Source organism: Hylaeus anthracinus, unplaced genomic scaffold (assembly GCF_026225885.1).
Source record: "Hylaeus anthracinus isolate JK02 unplaced genomic scaffold, UHH_iyHylAnth1.0_haploid 2, whole genome shotgun sequence".
Lineage (NCBI taxonomy): Eukaryota > Metazoa > Arthropoda > Insecta > Hymenoptera > Colletidae > Hylaeus > Hylaeus anthracinus.
Window position 1 is genome coordinate 552191 of NW_026534838.1, and position 19334 is coordinate 571524.

The 19334-nt window shown below is 39.0% G+C and overlaps 1 protein-coding gene across 2 annotated transcripts in view; it reads left to right on the plus strand.

The window, feature by feature from the left end:
- Positions 1–1276: 1276 nt before the first annotated feature.
- LOC128892957 (uncharacterized) overlaps positions 1277–19334 on the plus strand; it is a 628453-nt gene continuing 610395 nt past the window's right edge. For both annotated transcript variants that reach the window (XM_054153641.1, XM_054153642.1), the window contains exon 1: positions 1277–1927. The gene's annotated coding sequence lies outside the window, so the exon portion shown is untranslated. The remainder of the gene's footprint in view (positions 1928–19334) is intronic.

Here is a 19334-nt window from a genome sequence, read left to right on the forward strand (position 1 = left end):
AGAAAGTCTTGTTGTAACAAACTTAAATGTTAAAAATGAAGTATGAAATGAAAAAAGAGGTCTACACTATTTCTAACCCACAATTGAGAAATGAGAAATAAAGAAAGAGATCCACTGTGTATAACGCACAATTTATTGTATTAGAATAAAATTCACAAGTATGCACAATTTAAATGTTAATAAATAAAGTGGGAAAATGTATAAAAAGATCCACTATTGGTAACGCACAATGTATTGTATTATAATACCAGTTTCAGCCCTTTAAGTTTTCAAAAGTACGTGCAATGCATGTCAGAAAGTCTTGTTGCAAGAAACCAAATGTCACAAATCCAAACTGACAGTTACAGGTTAGAAATGAACGAGCGGCATGAGTGACAGCCATATTACAATTCCGACCGACGAGTCTTGCCGACTGATTCCAAGAGTCGACGAATAGACGAACGGCCTTAGCTTCTATTGGTTAAGTGTTGACGAAAAATTCCTTGTCAAAGGAAAAGAAAAATGCTGCAGTTTTTGACACATTCATGATATGATATTACGATATATCTGTCGTTCGTGGACCGATTTTATTGATTTTGGTTTTATTCCAAAGCTTATGTGCGATTTACATTATAAAAATGCCTTTAGATTTAGAAAATACAGCAGGCGTGACGAGATATTAATGACAGAAGTTTCGGGTTAGGTTGGAATCGCGTTTTTTCGAGTAAAAGATACGCGGTAGCGCCAGCGCCTGGCATATACGGGGAGGCTATTTTTTCATGTACTTGGCGTCGAGACGCTACCCCGTCTCTAGATATAAATGGACAATCTAATTTCTTAGATGTTGATGTTGTAATAGTAACGGAGCAAAATGAATCGTACACAATTCAATAATGTAACATTAGACATAAAATATTGTGTATGTATTACTTATTAATAAAACGTAAGAAACTTTTGGGACAACCTAATATAATACCACTAGACTTTTAACTCTAGTAGTGTAAGGTCATAGATGTAACTATCTACCACGAGTCACATCAACAAACCACGAGCGTGCCACACGTGCTGTTTACATCGAATCACGTGCTAGTAATGCACATTTTTTACCCTATGACGTAACCGCGAGTAAGGCAAAGGGTTAACGCAACACCAGTAGCGTCGTAATCCCCGAATCGACAAACGGATCCGAGTCGGCGGCGGAAGAAAGCCCCGAAATGCGTTGGGTCACGGAGTGACGCGTTTCCCGTTGGCACGACAGGTACTTGTCCGCCAGACTCAGAGGCCAGAGCCCGATGTGGGATGTTCGGGAGGGCCTGCGCGCTCCGCCAGCCTGCGGGATCAGTCGGCATTCGAAGCGGCACTCACGTTCCGCGTCCGTGCCGCACGCGCCTTTATCTTGCCTCACTAAATCGTCCTTTTGAGTCTGCCCGATCGAACCCCGTGTTATTCATTGCCTCGATAAACGTCGCGAATATCGAGCAACGTTCGCGGTTCCCTCGGCCAAGAGGATAGTTGTGTACGGGCTCGGTAAACGATTCCCGCGCCCCTGGATCGATCTATCGATTCATCGACTTCTTATTCGATCGGAGGAGCCTTTCGGAGATCGAGAAGATCTTGAGATTCGTTGATCTTGAGATTCTTCGATCATTGGGAGTAATTTAATTGGGAGAGAGTTTCTCCTGGAGGAATTCACTGGCTGATGGATTGCTCATCGATTGGGTCTCGAAGATCATCGAGGAAACTAGTTTGTGCGATCTTTCACGTGTTTTCACGGGTTTTGAAAAATTTCAGAGGCAATCGAGGGTAAATTGCGAGGTCTTTTTGTGGTGGTTAATGAAAGTGGTCGTCTTAAGGATCCGCGTGTATTCAACGAGTGATTAGTGTCCCGAGGTCCTGGCTGGTGTTTGGTTTGCGTCCCTTCGGAGCTGCTTCCACGTGCTCGACCTCGGTGTGTACCTGTGTCATCTTACTATTTTTTAGATAACAGAAGAGCCACTAATTGTAATGTTCTTTACGAAATCTATTCTGTCTATTTTCGTTCGGAATTGCATCACGTCGGTCCGCTCGGAAGGTTTTCCGTTATGAGCCTGACCCGCGAAGAAATCAATAGCGATTATAGCAGCGACGAAGGAAATGACACGTCGTTGGCGCTGAAATAGTGTACTCTATGCTCGACGAACACGGGGAATTTCGCGTTGACAGAGGATATTCGAGCGGAACGTTTTGGACGTAAATAATAACGGAGAGCTTTCCGCGAAAGATGATTACGTCGTGGTTACAACACCGAGAATGATTATTCTTTCAGCGGATTTCGTCTTGCGTAGTTCTACGTTTTATTGATTTTATGTCTGTAGTTGTAAATTTAAGATGTCTGTTGTAATTTAAGATTGATAGCAAATCAATGGTAAATTGGTTTTCGATTAAGCTTTACAGGGGATGAATTATTCAGTTAGGAATGTGTTGATATTTAAAGGAACGTTAGCACGTGATATTTGATCATTTAGTGACGATGTTGCTTTGTTGGATCGTTTGGGAAATTTGTTTATGAGTGAATTTTATTCGATGTTGCTTCCTGGAAGCGGATAAGAAATTATGCGACCCTAGGTTACGGGATGAACACGTGACGACGTAGTTTCACGTTCAAGGGATCCTTGGACGATGTAAACAACTGGGTTGCGCGAAACAAAATTTTTCGTAGTATGCTTGAAGCAAGGACAGGTACGTATAGGTAAACGGCTAAAAACTCAGTGGTCTCTCATGAATCAAGGTCAGTTGTGAGCTTAACGAAAGTTTATTCGACTACATCTTTATTCACATTTGCCAATATTTACTTATTGATGATTAAATCATTAAGAATAAATCTTACATGAATACTTCTTCGTATAAATCTTTATACAAATTTTTATTCAAATGTTACACTTATTCGAATAAATCTTTATTCCAGTACTCATTCGGATCAATATTTTTTTAATATTTGATAATAAGATTTGAATAAACCATTATTCAAATGATCATTCGAGCACTTCTGGTGTTAATTATATTATTGTATTCCCTTAGCAATAAATATATCTTTCTTTAAGCATTCATAACGGAACTTCAATGCATATTTAGTTAAAAATAAAAGTAAAGGAAAAATAAATATGGCAACATGCGACATCGTGTTGGTTATAGGCTGGGAATCCTGAAATATTTGTTTTCTCCAATTGATTCAACATTACTCGTGAAAACACTCGATATGCAAAAGTGTTTCGGTTATCGAAAGGCGCGGTTATGTCGTTTTGTTGCGAGATACGAATTCCGAGCGTAGATGTTGCTTAATATTCTAAAAGTTTGCTTCAATATATGGAGTGGTCAACGACATGCGCGATGACAAAGGTGTTCGGCACCTTAAGGGACATAGTCTACGCTGTGCAATCAATCGTAGCAGTGAGTTATGCGTACGGAACCCTTGTTCAATTACAAGGTTGCCGAATTATGCAGAATCAAAGGGGTGAAGTGGGACAATTGAATGTTTTCATATTTGGGTGATTAGATAATAATAACGCAGCTAGTATAATTGAAATTGAAGTATAACTTAAAATAGTATAATTGTATGTTTTCACATTTGTGTGATTAGATAATAATATCTCAGCTAATATAATTAAAATGGAAGTATAACTTCAAATGACATAATTGTATATTTTCACATTTAGGTGATTACATAACAATATTTCAATCTTTATGAGGTACAATAATTTATTTTGTTATAATAATCGAAGTTAATTTTACCACCTAATATTCCTGACACTCCATTTATGTATCCATGAAAGAAAACCATTTTTTGTTTAAATTGCATAGTTTTGCAAGAATCAAACTGTACCACTAATTTTTTTACGACTTTTTATTTAGCGGAGTCTTCAATGTACCCTCTGATTTTCTTAAATAATTAAGCATCATACAGATAGTGGCACAGAAGACGTTCGTATTTACCTTGCTATGCAAACAGCGACCGAAATTGAAGATATATTAACTGGGAAGATACACATTGTAGTTACATGGAAAACCATCTAGGTTTATTTTGTGATCCACGTTAAGACAACGCACAGCATAGCGATCGCAGAGAACAAAAATAATATAGAAATTACCTTGGCTCGGTACTGCAAAAAAAGCATGACGGAAAATATGAAACACCCTGTACAAAACATCGCGCAAACTTGAAAATCAATTTGGTGTTCTCCGCGAAAGGAAGTCGATATGCGTTCCATCTCTTTTGGCGAATAAAAGCGATGCATCACAATCGGTCATACCTTGTCAATCTGTGCAAACGAAAATTCTTCGTCCTGTCCGCTGCGAATCGATATTCACGGAGGATATTCCCACAATCGTTTGTAAAAACCGACGGAATCCTAGTCGTTCTTAATTAATTCTTAGCAGGAATTACTTTAGTTTCAAATAATTTTCTATTAATTCTTTGACTGCGAAGGGCGTGTATTTACGCACTTGAGAAATGGGCTCAGAGAAATATTTTTATTCATTAAATGAATATTTAAAAAATATCAGCTTATAAGGGATGATGAGTCGAAACTTTTTTGTATTTACAGTTTATTCATAGGATGATTAGTTTCGAAAATAAAAATTGAAAGGTCAGAAGTTTGTTGGAGAAATTGAATTTTAGGAAAAAGATCTTCTACGTTTTCAATTTTTATACTTGAAACTAAACGTCCTACGAATGAACTGTAAATATAAAAAAGTTTCGTTTTGTTGTTCTCTATAAGGTGATTTTTTTTTAATTCATTTGTTTGAGTCTGGTTTCTATTTTTCTTTAAGACAACAGCAACAGAATCAGGCCACTACAAGATTTCAGGAAAACGGACTTTTAAGTTTTAAATTTTTATTTTTGAAACTAAACGTCCTATAAATAAACTCTAACTATAAAAAAAATCCGTCTCATCATTCCCTATAAGCTGATATTTTTTAAAGGTCACACCTGTACGCCTCTTAGAATTTCTGGACTCTAATTTACAACAGTAATCGCAACCATTATTTCTGCAAATTATATACACTAACGATCAAAACTTAGCGGACAAATTTTGAAACGGTACAAAAACATGGAAGTTTTCAACCGATTGGAATTAAACTCCACGAGGAGTAGTTTTATAGTGCCCCCTGGGCGTGTGTAAAGTTACATGGGCGAGGGTTGATGCGAAGGGGTTAATTCACCTCCCCTAAAAGGGGGGGTGTAGAAAAACGCCTCTTTGAAACAGGCCAGGGATGACGGAAGGGGTTGAAAAATTCAAAAAAACCTTTGGGGCGACTCTACAAAATGCAACCCTTGAAATTCCACTCGGAAAAAGCCACCCCCCACAACCACCCATTTCCTCTAAAATCCACAATTTTTGGCCGACGGTCTCGATTTTTAACCGACTTCGAAAAGGAGGAGGTTACTCAATTCGACATGTTTTTTTTTTTTTTTTTTTTTTTTTTTAAGGTATGTTCACCGATTACGGCGAGATGGCTTGATCAATCAGAATGAATCCTGTTGCATCTTGTAGAGGATGCCCCCCCCCCCTCGTGGTCCCATTATCAAAACTTTTTGCGATTTGTCATTTTTTACCCGTATTTTTACCAAAATACCGCGATTTTTAGGTATGCTTGACGATTACATCAAGATGGCTTGATGAATCGAAGTGAAACCTCTTGCATCTTGTCGAATATTTCTCCCTGTTGGTCGCGTAAAAGAAACATTTTGTGATTTGTCATTCTTTACCTGTTTTTTTTTAAAACTGAAAATTTTTGTCTTGCTTCTTACTCCGAGACGGATGGACCAATCAGATTGAAACTTCTTGCATCTGGAAGAGCATTTGCCATTTGGTCCCATAACAAGACATTTGTCCTTATTTTGTTTTTTACCACTTTATACCACTTTTTATCGCAAAAAGCGTACTATTTCACGTGTGTGTAGCCGGAAATCGATGAAACCCCTTACATTTTGCTGCCGGAGAGGTTTTCGCAATGATCACAGATGCAAAAATTTATGGATTTCTGTATTGTTTATAACTATTGTTATCGCAAAATTCCTATTATATGATGTAACTCGGTAAGGAAATTACCGAGCGCGATGGAACCTTCCGCATTTCATAATAGATTGAATTCGTGATATTCCCAGGTGCAAAAATTTATGGACACTACCATTGTTTAAAATCATTGTTGGTGCAAAATTGCTACGCTCTGGTGTAGCTCGACAAGGAATTTACCAAACGCAATCAATCCTTTCATATGTAGTTGCACATGTATTCCAGATAATCCCATTTGCAGTTATACAGGGTATCCAAAAAATGTTGGATGTCCTTGAATGGGGTGTTTCCGGGGGGGGGGGGGGGTTGAAATAATTTTTTCTTAACGAAAATGTTCAAGACTGCGTTAAGAAGATATTGACAAAAACCCACAACCAATCAGAGCGTGAGTATGCCAGTGGAGCGCCTGCGGTAGCATAGGCTCCGCAACCGATCATCCGGCATACTCGCGCTCTGATTAGTCAGGAGTTTCTGTTTCTGGAATATCTCTTTACCAAGCCTCGAGCAACATTTTCGCTAAGGAAAAATTGTTTCAACCCCCCCCCCTTCCCCGCGGAACAAGTCTTTTCAAGGACCTCCAACGTTTTTAGGTCATCCTGTATATTGCTCATAACTATTGTTATTGCATGAAACCTATTGGTTACAGATTGCCACTAAAAAAAATGAAATAAAATAATTTTTTGGACAAAAAATGTAACCGACTTCAAAAAAGTTACAGTGAAAAGTATGAAATAATTTCTAGTTAGTTTATATGAATACACACTAGCTCTAAATATAATTGCTTAAAAGTATGGGAAAATGCAATGAAAAGTATGAAATAATTTCTAGTTAATGTATATGAATACGCACTAGCTCTAGATATAATTGTGTAAAAGTATGGGAAATGCAGTGAAAAGTGTGAAATAATTTCTATTTATACTGCATTGTTATTCGCCATCGTTTGATGAATTTGGTTAAATTATTAAATACATCATATTAAATGCAATGCACCTTTTTCGGAGGCGACGCAAAATTTAGAATTAAGTATATTAAAAATTGCTAAACTTGGTTTAACTTTCTGTCGGAGAAACAAAAAATATGGCTTTTAATTATTGCTATTACTATATCCGCTTTAGACATCACATTCATTAACTCTATTCAATATCGCTGCACCCACCAAATACTATCCCAAACCTATTCATACAGTATTTCCATGCGGAGAGTTTATACATTAGCAGTAATCAATATTGACGCCCCTCCCCTCCAAAAAAGCTCCAAATCTACTCAAACTATATTTCCGTGTACATACTATATACATTAACTATTAATTCCACATAGAAAATAAACACATATACATTGACAGCATTCAATACTGCCGCATCTACCAAAAGCTAACCCAAACTGGAATTAAAAAGTTTTTACATCTGCGCCGTCTCCGAAAAAGGTGCATTGCATTTAATATGATGTATTTAATAATTTAACCAAATTCATCAAATGATGGTGAATAACAATGCAGTTTAAATAGAAATTATTTCACACTTTTCACTGCACTTTCCCATACTTTTAAGCAATTATATCTTGAGCTAGTGCGTATTCTTATAAATTGACTAGAAATTATTTTATACTTTTCACTGTAACTTTTTTGAAGTCGGTTAAATTTTTTTTTCAAAAAATTATGTTACGGACTCTACGCATTCTCTGGACTCCCCTGATCCAGAAAATGCCATCACCCATACCGTGCACGCCATAGCCGCCCTTGGGGAGGGTGGGAGGAACAGCTCTCAAATTTTCAACCCCTTTCGTAAGGGAGCACTTCCACACATCGGAGGGCGATGAAATACACCATGTTTGTTCTCGATATGTTAAGGATGAATGCCGAAAAGGTCCCGTTTCAAAAACTGCCCTCGAAGCTGAATGGAAGGGGGCAGGGATAGGGGTGGTCCACCCCCAAGTGTAAGGGTTGGAACGTTGTCACGTTGCGTGGGTTACATGTCTAATAGTCTAGGGCATCGGGGCGACACAGTTTTGATGTCTTTTTCCCGCGTAAATGGCAATAAAATTTGAAAATGTCGATTTTTTTAAAAATTTGCTTCCAACTTCAGGCTCATCTGCAGGGTGAAGGAGTAATCCCATGCCAACGCCGTTCATGGATCCGGACGCGCGAATGCTTTATTAGCGGGTCTTTAGAAAATCAAATTTTTTGAATCACGCTTCCGTGGTACAATCGGAGCAGATTTGAAAGAGTAGCAAGTGGGCCGAACGGAGCCGGCATGCAGAAGTGGAGTGAGCTGCGCCCGTACGTGGTCAGCCCACGTTAAATTGGGGTCCGGTCTGGTCTGACCACGTACGGGTGCAGGCCCTCGCTCCGCTTCTGAATGCGTAATAAAAAAATCTTATTTTTTGGGGATCTGTTAATGAAGCATTCTCGCGTCCGAATTCACGTACGGCGTTGACGTGAGGTTACTCGTTCACCCCACAGTCGGGTCTGAAGTTGGAGGTGAGTTTTCCAAAAAAATCGACATTTTCTTATTTTATTGCTATTCACGCTGAAGAAAGACTTCAAAACTGTGCCGCCCCGATGCCCTAGACTATTGGACATGTAATCCACGCAACGTGACAACGTTCCAACTCTTACACTTGGGGGTGGACCACCCCTACCTCTGCCCCCCTCCATTCAGCTTCCGGGGCAGTATTTGAAACGTGACCTTTTCGGCATTCATCCTTAATATATCGAGAACAAACACGGTGTATTTCATCGCCCTCCGATGTGTAGAAGTGCTCCCTTACGAAAGAGGTTAAAAATTTGAGAGCTGTTCCACCCACCCTCCCCAAGGGTGCCTATGGCGTGCACGGTATGGGTGAAGACATTTTCTGGATCAGAGGAGTCCAGAGAATGCATTGAGTCCAAAATCGAGACCGTCGTCCAAAAATTGTGGATTTTAGAAGTGGCGGGGGTTTGTGGAGGGTGGGTTTCTCCGAGAGGGATTTCAAGGGGTGCATTTTGTAGAGGGCATCAAGAAGAGTCGTCTCAAAGGTTTTTTTTGAATTTTTCAACCCCTTCCGTCATCCCTGGCCTGTTTCAAGGAGGCGTTTTTTTACACCTTCCCTTTAGGGGAGGGGGGTGAATTAACCCCTTCGCATCAACTCTCGCCCATGTAACTTTACACACGCCCAGAGGACACTACAAAACTTGTCCTCATGGAGTTTAATTCCAATCGGTTGAAAACTTCCATGTTTTTGAACCGTTTAAAAATTTGGTCCTAAGTTTTGATCGTTAGTGTAGTTTATACTTTACGTCTAACCATCAAGAACGACTACGCAAAATTTTATCCTAATTAATCAAAAATAGCAGAAGTTGTATATTATAGAAATTACAAACACATAAATTTTGAATTTCTTATTAGCACGTTGGCCGTCAAATTAAAACTTGTCTCGAGACTGTTGAAGATTAAATAATTCTACATTCGTCGTAGTATTTCATTTGTTAATTATTTGTATTACCTCACCTACTAATTTAATATTTTTAACTCCTTAGCGAAAAGTCCTGTCACCCACCCCTGATTCACGTGGCAACCAACGTGTTAATAATTTTATCAAAAGTACATTAAATCATCATTAATAATTGCACAGTTGCTGATAACTTCAATAATTGATCCGATCTTTCGTATAACGGAAGAAACTCAAACACTGAAACTGAAACTCAGACACTCGAACACAGGTGATTAATACTACTCTCATAATTTCAACGATCTAATGATCTATACGCGACTAATTAATCATTGATGCTCGACTTCGAAAGTATCCGTCACACCGATCAATCGACCCGCAGTGTTCGCAAGGGCAGCTTAACGGGAAATTAATCACAGAGGCAAGAAGATTATGATCAAAGGATGACGTAATTCTGTATTAATTAATGCGTCTTCGTTTCGTAAATGCTGGGATCAAATGAGCTCTAATTTACACGGCCGGGGATGCAAATCGCGCTGGTATTCCTTTAGCCACGTCTGCTGGAATCGGAGATGTTTTTAAGCATTCAGCTCGCCCGTTGTAGTAGCTACAGAATGGTTGACTATTAATAAGGAGAAGGATCCCTTCGTTCGTCTTTATCCTCAAACACCCCTTTACATCGCAGACGTTGGAACTGCCATTTCAGCTCGCCCAACACTGCTCTAACGAGTGATCAATTCTGCATCCGTAGAACTCTTTGGAAATGTCTGCCCTTTGTTACAGGAAGATAAGCCAGACGAGTTCCTTCTTCTCTCTTTCATTCGGAAAGAAATTTGTGTCACGCTATTTATATTAGAACAGATATAGAATTCGGAGGACAAATGTTTCGCGTTACACCTCTAAACCGAATATTTGTTCTGCGAACAACTCGCAAGGCATTTACTTTGATAATTTAGGTTGGTGGTGCTGCTAATCGTCATTAATATTGTTATTGGTTATCAGAAACATTATAAGTTCCAGAATTAATGTAAGAAACGGGAACGGGAGGTAGCTGAAACGATTCTAAACTATAATTTCCTTTGCGAAAATGTTGTCCGAGGCTCCGTTTTTTAATTATTCACGAAAAACTATCGACCAATCAGCACCCGAGTAGCGCGCGCTCAGCAGCTGGCTCGAATCAGAACGCTCCGGCCAGCCATTGGGCCAGCCTCCCGCGATTGGGCGCGCGCTACTCGGGCACTGTGATTGATCCGTGGTTTTTCGTTAATAATTCAAAAACGAAGCCTCGAACAACATTTTCGCAAAGGAAATCATGGTTCAGAATCGTCTCAGCTATCCCCCGTTTCCGTTTCTTACACTAATCCTGGGACACCGTGTATAACTAAGACAAATTTGTAACCTTGTGAGAAAACTAAAATTATTTGATGAAATTTTGATATATTAGAACGCGGCCTGAAATTTATACGAGCCCATAGATAGTTAATTCGTGGGAAAAAGGCGATTTGTTCAATCTTTCACAGATGGGTCGTCATTTTGTATTGGAGCGATTAACGCGTGATCTTCAAAATAATAGTCTTTTGTTAAAATTCTTTTCGAAGACGACATTCAGCTGTGAATGATTTTATACGTTATTCTCGGACATGGATCTTTGATTTTTAATTCATTAAAAGAAACATTCCTCGAGGCTGTTAATTTACAAACGAAGAGGTTACGTGACTTGTTGAGAATAGAATTTAATTTTTGAAAAGTGCAACTGGTACCTTGCAGCTGTAGCTAATTAGCTCGGAGATAGTATCGTCTTTTATCTTTGCTTTTTAATTTATGCATTCCATTTCAAATTAATTGCTTGTTTTTAGGGGGAAACATTCCTTCGAGCTGAATTATTATGACAAAATATAACGTAAAAGGTTAAAACAAACACAAATGAATTGATTGATGTAATATTCTGGTCATCATATGAAAGTAAAAGTATAAACAACAATATAAAAGTAGTACATAACGTAGTCCGTCACCACCGAGAATCTGTTTTACCGACGGAGGGTATAGCTACAAGACAACATGGCGTCGAAAGTGTCAGTCAAATACGGTAAAATTCCACGTTTAATTGCTCATAACTTCTAAACTAGTAGATTCCTTGCTTTAAAACTAGCATTCCCGGATTTCTCGCGACAAAATCTACAGGATTACGTAAAAGAAACTTAAAAATTTTAGGTCCGCCAAAGCAAAGTGCAGCCTTTACTCCTGTTAGTCAGGGTTACCCTTTCCAACAGGAATATAAATTGTTGATATTTCTATTTTCTTCACAAATCGTTACAAATTTTCACGCTGGGTCGTGACAATCTATCTATAGCCTCTAAATTATTGTTATATATAATATTGAGAATAATATTAAGCACGCATGCAATAATATTTATTTCTTCGTTTATTTTCCAAGGTTCGAGATATTTTAGTGTGTCAGGATATTTAACTTAATCCACTTCAATTAGAAATAAGATGGAGAACCTCTACTTGGTGTCGTTTTTGTGATTGTGCAATTCTATAGGACATGGAAAAGTCAGGGCATAATAATCGCGCGTAATTATGACACAGTTTCCATTTTTCACGCGTATTAGATGACTTCACGAAGTACTGGTGTAGCTGGAGTGCCGTTGAAATGATGGAAAGCTTGTTAACGAGCTGTACATGTTGCTTTGATGTATCGATTATTGCACGCGTTCGCGGAGTATCGCAAAGGGTCACGTACAAGCGATCGTACAGTTTAGCAACAGCGTTCTGTTGATTTTCAAAAGTACGTTTCCGTGTTGTGCGTCGTGAATTATTAATCGGACCGTGTCTCTGTGTTATGGCTTCTGTAACATTTACATCAAAATTATTTATAATTATTTAGGATAGTGAAACAACCTTCATATTTTCTTCTTTTTAGTTTGTTCGCAGCTGTCATTTATTCTGAACATTTTTAACATTTTAAATATTTTTCTATAAAATGTATAATAATAGTTGTAGCTAATGTTTCAGAAAATCGAGTGGTGATATTTTTCAGTGGGGTATAATACTAACTAAAAAAATGTTCCATCTGGATTGTAAAAGGATAGAGGAGGAGAATTTTAATTCACAATTTTGACTTTCTAATTCGTATTATTGGAAGTAGAAATTATTTCTATCCTTCAATCTATATAAATAAAATTGATGTGTCTGTTTGTGATTTTGAAATACAGTAAAAACTGGATTATTGCAAGACAGGATTGATTGGATAAGTGCAAGATGACTATCTGGTGAATTCCCCCTTGACGCTCACCGAGCGAGCAGTGTAAAGGTGAGGTCCCATGTATGTAAGTTTGGACGGCGAGCACAAGCAACGTCCACCAGAGATGGGCATTATTTAGATAAAAAAATTATTTAAATAGAAAATCGAATAAAGATACATAACTTTATCTTTATTCGATGACTGCCGAATAAAAAAATGTATTCGAAGTAAATGTACTCAAAGGATAAAGATAACTTAAATTATTTTTATTCGAAGGCTAAAGATACCTGCGTTAACTGCAGAGAGTTTCACTCGTTGGGTAGTTTTCCCATTTTTAACTTTAACTGACCGCTAGAGATACCTGGTTTCTACCCGAGAGTTTCAACCCTAAGATACTTTTCCGCATTTGTATCTTTATTCGACGGCTAGAGTTGCCTGGTTTCTCCCCGAGAGTTTCAACCCTAAGATACTTTTCCGCGTTTGTATCTTTATTCGACGGCTAGAGTTACCTAGTTTCTCTCCAGAGATATTCATCTGTAGGTTATTTTCGCATTTTTATCTTTAACTGAAGTTTCACTCGTCGCGTGGGATAACTTTCGTACTTTTATCTTTATCCGAAATTATTGAATACGGGTCGAATAACTTTTCAAGCGGTATTTACTGTTTAGTCGGCGGTTGTAAAGTATAGTTATACATAATTATACAGAAGTAAGGAAGTGTATACTTGTGCATATAGACGTGTACTTTTTAAATGTTTATAAATATTGTTATTGCAAAATTCTTATTGTTTGCTACGACTCGGCAATGAGTAACCGATCGAGATGATTTCAGGATCTTCCCATGTAGAAAAATTTATAAATTTCTTAAATTGATATTATTTATTTCAATTTCAATTTTAGTAAGTTTACCTATATTTGAATATTATAAAATTGGGACATGTATATTTTGTCCATTAAACCAAAGTTTATTTTGACTAATTACAGGAACATTTATTATATTAACATGATTAGGAAGACAATTAATTGAATATCTTAATATTGAACTTAGTCAAATTTGAACATTCATGAAATCTTAATTGGCATAAATTAATATTTATTTAGATAAAGATTTTGCCCATCTCTGACGTCCACTTGAAAGTGTCAACTCGTCGCGCAGCAGGGTATGATGGACCCATGCGAGCTGGCGCAACGAGCCGCGAACATCTATACGAGCACGGAATCCCGAAAAGGCCACGTACCATCATCGCAACGGGCGGTCAACAAGGGGATGTCATAAAGAATTAAAAATACCAACCTCGACAATTTTTATCGGAACTTTGCGGAAGTAACTTCAATTGATTCCTGATGCTTCTACGATCAAAATGATATCTCACATCACGTAAATCGGAATATTTTTAACAAAATTATATGCAAAATCTGATTGCATAATTGAAAAGTTATTTCGTTAAAAATAGTTCGATTTACGCGACGTGAGATATTTTAATCGGGAGAACACCAAGAATCCAATGGCATCGCGTTCACGTTGATACGATGAAGAATAAAGAATTCGATTTTATCAAAAACTGATGAGTCGATCGCCCGTTTGACCCCAGACCTTTGAGCGAACCCAGGTAGGCGCCTACGGTCTTGGTGAAAAGAAGTATTGGGGGTCTCGCTTCGAACCACTCGAAAGGGTCGATTTTTTTTAGCGTTCGATCCATGCTCGCGTGGAATAGTCCCCGTGCTCGCGAGCCTAGACCATGGGCCGAGACCCAAACGCTCGTAAAAATCGAGCCTTTCAAGTGGTTCCAATCCGTTTATCGTCGCATTCAACGACCTTTTGGTTGCTAGTAGGAACGGATTTTCGAACAAAATCCGGCGAGCACGGATAATTTATTGCTCGAGCACGAGCATAACATAGATGGGACCTCACCTTAACAATCGTTTATGATGGTATTAAGGTGAGGTCCTATCGTTAATTCCGTTAAAAATAGTCCGATTTACGTGATGTGAGATATCATTTTGATCGTAGAAGCATCAGGAATCGATAGAAGTTACTTCCGCAAAGTTCCGATAAAAATTGTCGAGGTTGGTATTTTCAATTCTTTATGACATCCCCTTGTCGACCGCCCGTTGCGATGGTGGCGCGTGGTCTTTTTCGAGATTTCGTGCTCGTTTAGGTGTTCGCGGCTCGTTGTGCCAGCTCGCATGGGTCCATCAGACCCTCCTACGCGACGAGTTGACACTTTCAAGTGGACGTGGCTCGTGCTCGCCGCTCGAACTTACATACATGGGACCTCACCTTTACGCTTCTGCCGAATGCTTTTTTTCCTCGGACCTCTTTCTCTTTCACTTTCTGTCCTTTTCTACGTTCGACGCTCGACTCGAGCCAAATGTACACAAACACGCTTTTGAGGAATTGTTGTTTGTCTGTCTGTTTAAACGGGCTAATTTCCGGAACTATTGATTTTTTAAATTTTGTCAGTAATATAAAGCTACACTATCACTGAGTAACAAAGGAATATATAAGGAATATATTATTAAATAAATAACAAATATATACGGAATATATTATTAAATAAGATTACAGTTGTAGATTGTATCACCGCCGATGCGCAGCACAATCTGAATATTAAGGGGATGAGAAAAATCGTCAACTTTGAAGAGCTATATCTTAGAAAATAATCATTATATTTAAAGAACATAAATGGTTTTTGTTGCATTGTTACATGTATAATAAATACACTATGGCAGTTTACTGATTTCGCGTACTTCAAAAATTCAATTTTTCCTAGGTTTTTCGCAAAATAAACCATTGTGCGCCGTCGTAAGAGGCGCCACCGTCGCACGACAGCAGCGACGTTTACAGGTTACTCGGTACAACAAGCACAACAAACGCATTCCATTCTGTATTTACGTCATATCTCAAGAAGTTTACCAAGGACTAAGGCCACAGAAGGTTGACTACTGTATTATCCTGCTCGTTCCACGGATTCCAATCAATCCTACGATCCTAACACAATGTTCAGTCAAAACATAAAAAACGGTTTGCCACTGAACGTGTTAAGAAGCAAAATTCCAAAGCGCCTTTTGTTGTACTTTCGCACACACGTAGCGCTTAACAAAGCTAACTTTCCACGCAATTCGAATTCCCCAAGGGCTTCGCGTAACATCTGTAAGGATCTCCTAGACGGTCTTATTTCTTCTTCTTTATAGGCGGCTCTCAAAAAGGAGATCGCCAAAGGTTTTTCCCCGTTCGATCGCAGGAATCGTGCTCCCGGGAATTGACTTAACGCCGAGTTTCTATGTAAATTCTGGGTCGTGGCAAGAGCTGACGGTGATTCGGACGATGCGTTTAAAACGAATTTACATGCGCCTTTCTTCTATGTTGCCTTCCAATTGACCGTTCCCCGACTCGAGAATCCAAAGAAAATTCCAATTCTGAATCGAATGAATTTCCCCGCTGGTGCTTTTACTGTTCCCGATACGTGATCCGTGTACGTTCCAAAATAATTTTCATTTGGTGTTACCATCGCAGAGAACACACGTAAAATTTGCATTAGGACTCATGGATCGTTTCGAAAGAAACAAGCGTTTCCGTCCCAGACGTGCTGAAGAAAGAAAGTTTAAAAAAGAATTTTAGTTTCTCCTGTGACGTTTTGTAGATCGCTATATAAATATATGGGAGAGCGGCAGATTTTAATTATAAAAATTACTCGTGAGTGAGTATTATTCAAACAAATAGTACACCATCGGAAACCTTCTTTAATAATTAAAAAATAATATCTTCTTAATTTTTTCTATTAGATCGTTCTAAAAGTTCATGCCACTTATATTTTTGCTACTCAAATTAATATGTGAAACATAACCTCAAGAGTGATAAAAAAAAGGTGATCTTTCTCATTTTACAATATCCTCCCACCTTTATGAGGTAGTCATTACATCACTATAAAATTCCTGTAGTTTCTCTTTATTAAATATTGGCACAGTCTGCAGTACGAATTTATGGGATGAGCTAATATTTCCAAATGTTACATTTATTCGTTCTAATAATTATAGATGAATACAGCTAACTATAGTTTCCCAAAATAATTTATGTGGCGATTAATACAATATTGAAATATTGCTACATTATAATGCAATCAAATATTAAAATCTTTTGTAAAGCCTACTGTAAACTTTTTTTTTACTTAAAATGATTATTAGAATCAATAAAAATTGATTCTTCGATGTTTAATTTGTATCATCGAAAAGTATAAGCGGAAGTTCAGAGAAACGACGTTTCATACACACGAACTTAATCTTTTACGTGGAAAAGAGCTTTCCACTCAACCGATCCTCGACCCCCGTCCCAGCCTCCCTTCGTCCCTTTGGCCCTTGTATCCACGATGATGAAATCTTCGACGCTGCGAAGCCCATAAAAGTGAAATGAAACTACCGATTTTTTTTTTTACTCTTTCGCCAACTGCGCGTTTGGAGAGATGCACCTGCTACCTGCTGCAGTTCAATCTTATCCCATCTTACGAGCCTCTGGTACTTTCCAGAGACTGGAGCAGGGCATGAATACCATTCCTCGCGTGCTTCCACCATGATCCCTTAAATACGTTTTACGAATAAGCGAGTGTGTCATACGAGATGTTCTTTTAGTTCTAATAAATTAAATAAGATTTAAGGTATCATAGTTAGTCGTTGTGGATTTAATTAATTTTTGGGGGGATTTTGAGCACAATCAGCAGGAAGATTCGAAAGTAATGTATAGTTTTAGGAATTTATTTTATCGCCAGTAAGTTGTAACCGTGTGCTAGTTACATACGTTCAGGATAGGCACTCCGAAAGGACTGCGAACCTCTGCCGCGAAGAGGAGAACATAGAATATTTCTCCCACCAAATATGCGTCTGCATATGCGTGCGCATCCACCCCCATTCGGTCTACACTGCCCGTTAAAAAAATTGGGACACTATATTCAAAACGTCATAACTCGGAGATTTTTCCACCGATCTTCGGGAAACTTCGTGAGGTTTACTTTTGAAGTGTCCTCTGGGTATGTGCAAAGTTCCATTGACGAAGGTTGATGTGAAAGGGTTAATTCACCCTCCCCCCTAAAGGGGTAATGGAGAAAAATGGCACTTCAGAAGGGTCCAAAGGTAACGGAAGGGGGTGAAAAAATCAAAAAAACCTTTGAGGCGACTCTGTTTGATGCCCCCTACAAAATGCACCCCTTAAAATGGCTCTCGGACAAACCCACTCCTCACAACATCTCACCCCCCTAAAATTCACAATTTTTGGACGATAGTCCCGATTTTGGACTCAATGCATTCTCTGGACTCCCCTGATCCAGGAAATGCCATCACTCATGCCGTGCACCCCATAGCCACCCCTTGAGGGAGTGGAACAGCTCGCGACTTTTTAACCCTCTTCGTAAGGGAGGACTTCCAGACATCAAAGAGCGATGAAATTTGGTTGTTGCGATGTTGTTCTCGATACGTTAAGAAGAAAAGCTCAACAGATCCCGTTTCGAAAATTGCCCCCTGAGCTGCGCAAGGGTGGTCCAATGTTAGGGGTGATTCACCCCAGGTGTAAGGGTTGGAACCAGTGATTGACATTCGTGGGCTTTTTCCTTCGAGGAATTCCTTTCTGCGCATGCGTAAGCTGACGTAACAGCTAAATGTCATCTGCTACCATACATGTATCCGAACCGCCAGAGGAGGTGCATTTAAGAGGCCTGTGCAATTTTCCTGCATTTTTAACGGACAAATTAATTACAAAAATGTTAGTGTTCGTGAGTGTACTATTAGGGAAAATTCAAAAGAAAATGGATAATGAACCGCAGCCGTCCACGTCAGGAATCATCGAGGAAAAGAAGAAATTATATTCTGTTCCTTACTAGGATCGAATGGTATCCTAAATTCTAAGTAAGTGTATATAGCAGTGAGGACTGCAACGCTCGCTCCAAAGCGCATGATCAGGAAAAATCCCACGAATGTTCATCACTGGTTGGAACGGTGTTTCGTTGCGTAGAACACATGTGGTACGGTCCAAGGCATTGGGGCGACACAGTTTTGATGTCTTTTCCCCTCGTGAATAGCATTAAAATACGAAAATGTCGTTCTTTTGGAAAACCCACCTCCAACTTCAGACCCGTCTGTGGGGTGAACGAGTAAGTCCACGTCAACGTCGTTCGTGGATTCGGACGCGCGAATGCTTTATTAACAGATCCCCAAAAAATAAGATTTTTTTAATCACGCTTTCATTGCAAAATAAGGCGAATTTGAGAACGTTGTAAATGAATTCGGCACTCAGAAGCGGAGCGGTACATTACCAAGGAGCTGCATCAGTACGTGGTCAGACCAGACCGGACCCCAATTTAACGTGGGCTGACCACGTACGGGTGCAAGCCCTCACTCCACTTCTGCATGCCGGCTCCGTCCGGCCCACTTGCTACTCTTTCAAATCTGCTCCGATTTTACCACGAAAGCGTGATTCAAAAAATCTGATTTTCTGAGGACCCGCTAATAAAGAATTTGCGCGTCCGAATCCGCGAACGGCGTTGCCGTGGGGTTACCCGTTCACCCCACAAAAGGGTTTGAAGACGGGAGGTGGATTTTAAAAAAAAAACGACATTTTCGTATTTTAATGCTTTCTACGAGGGGAAA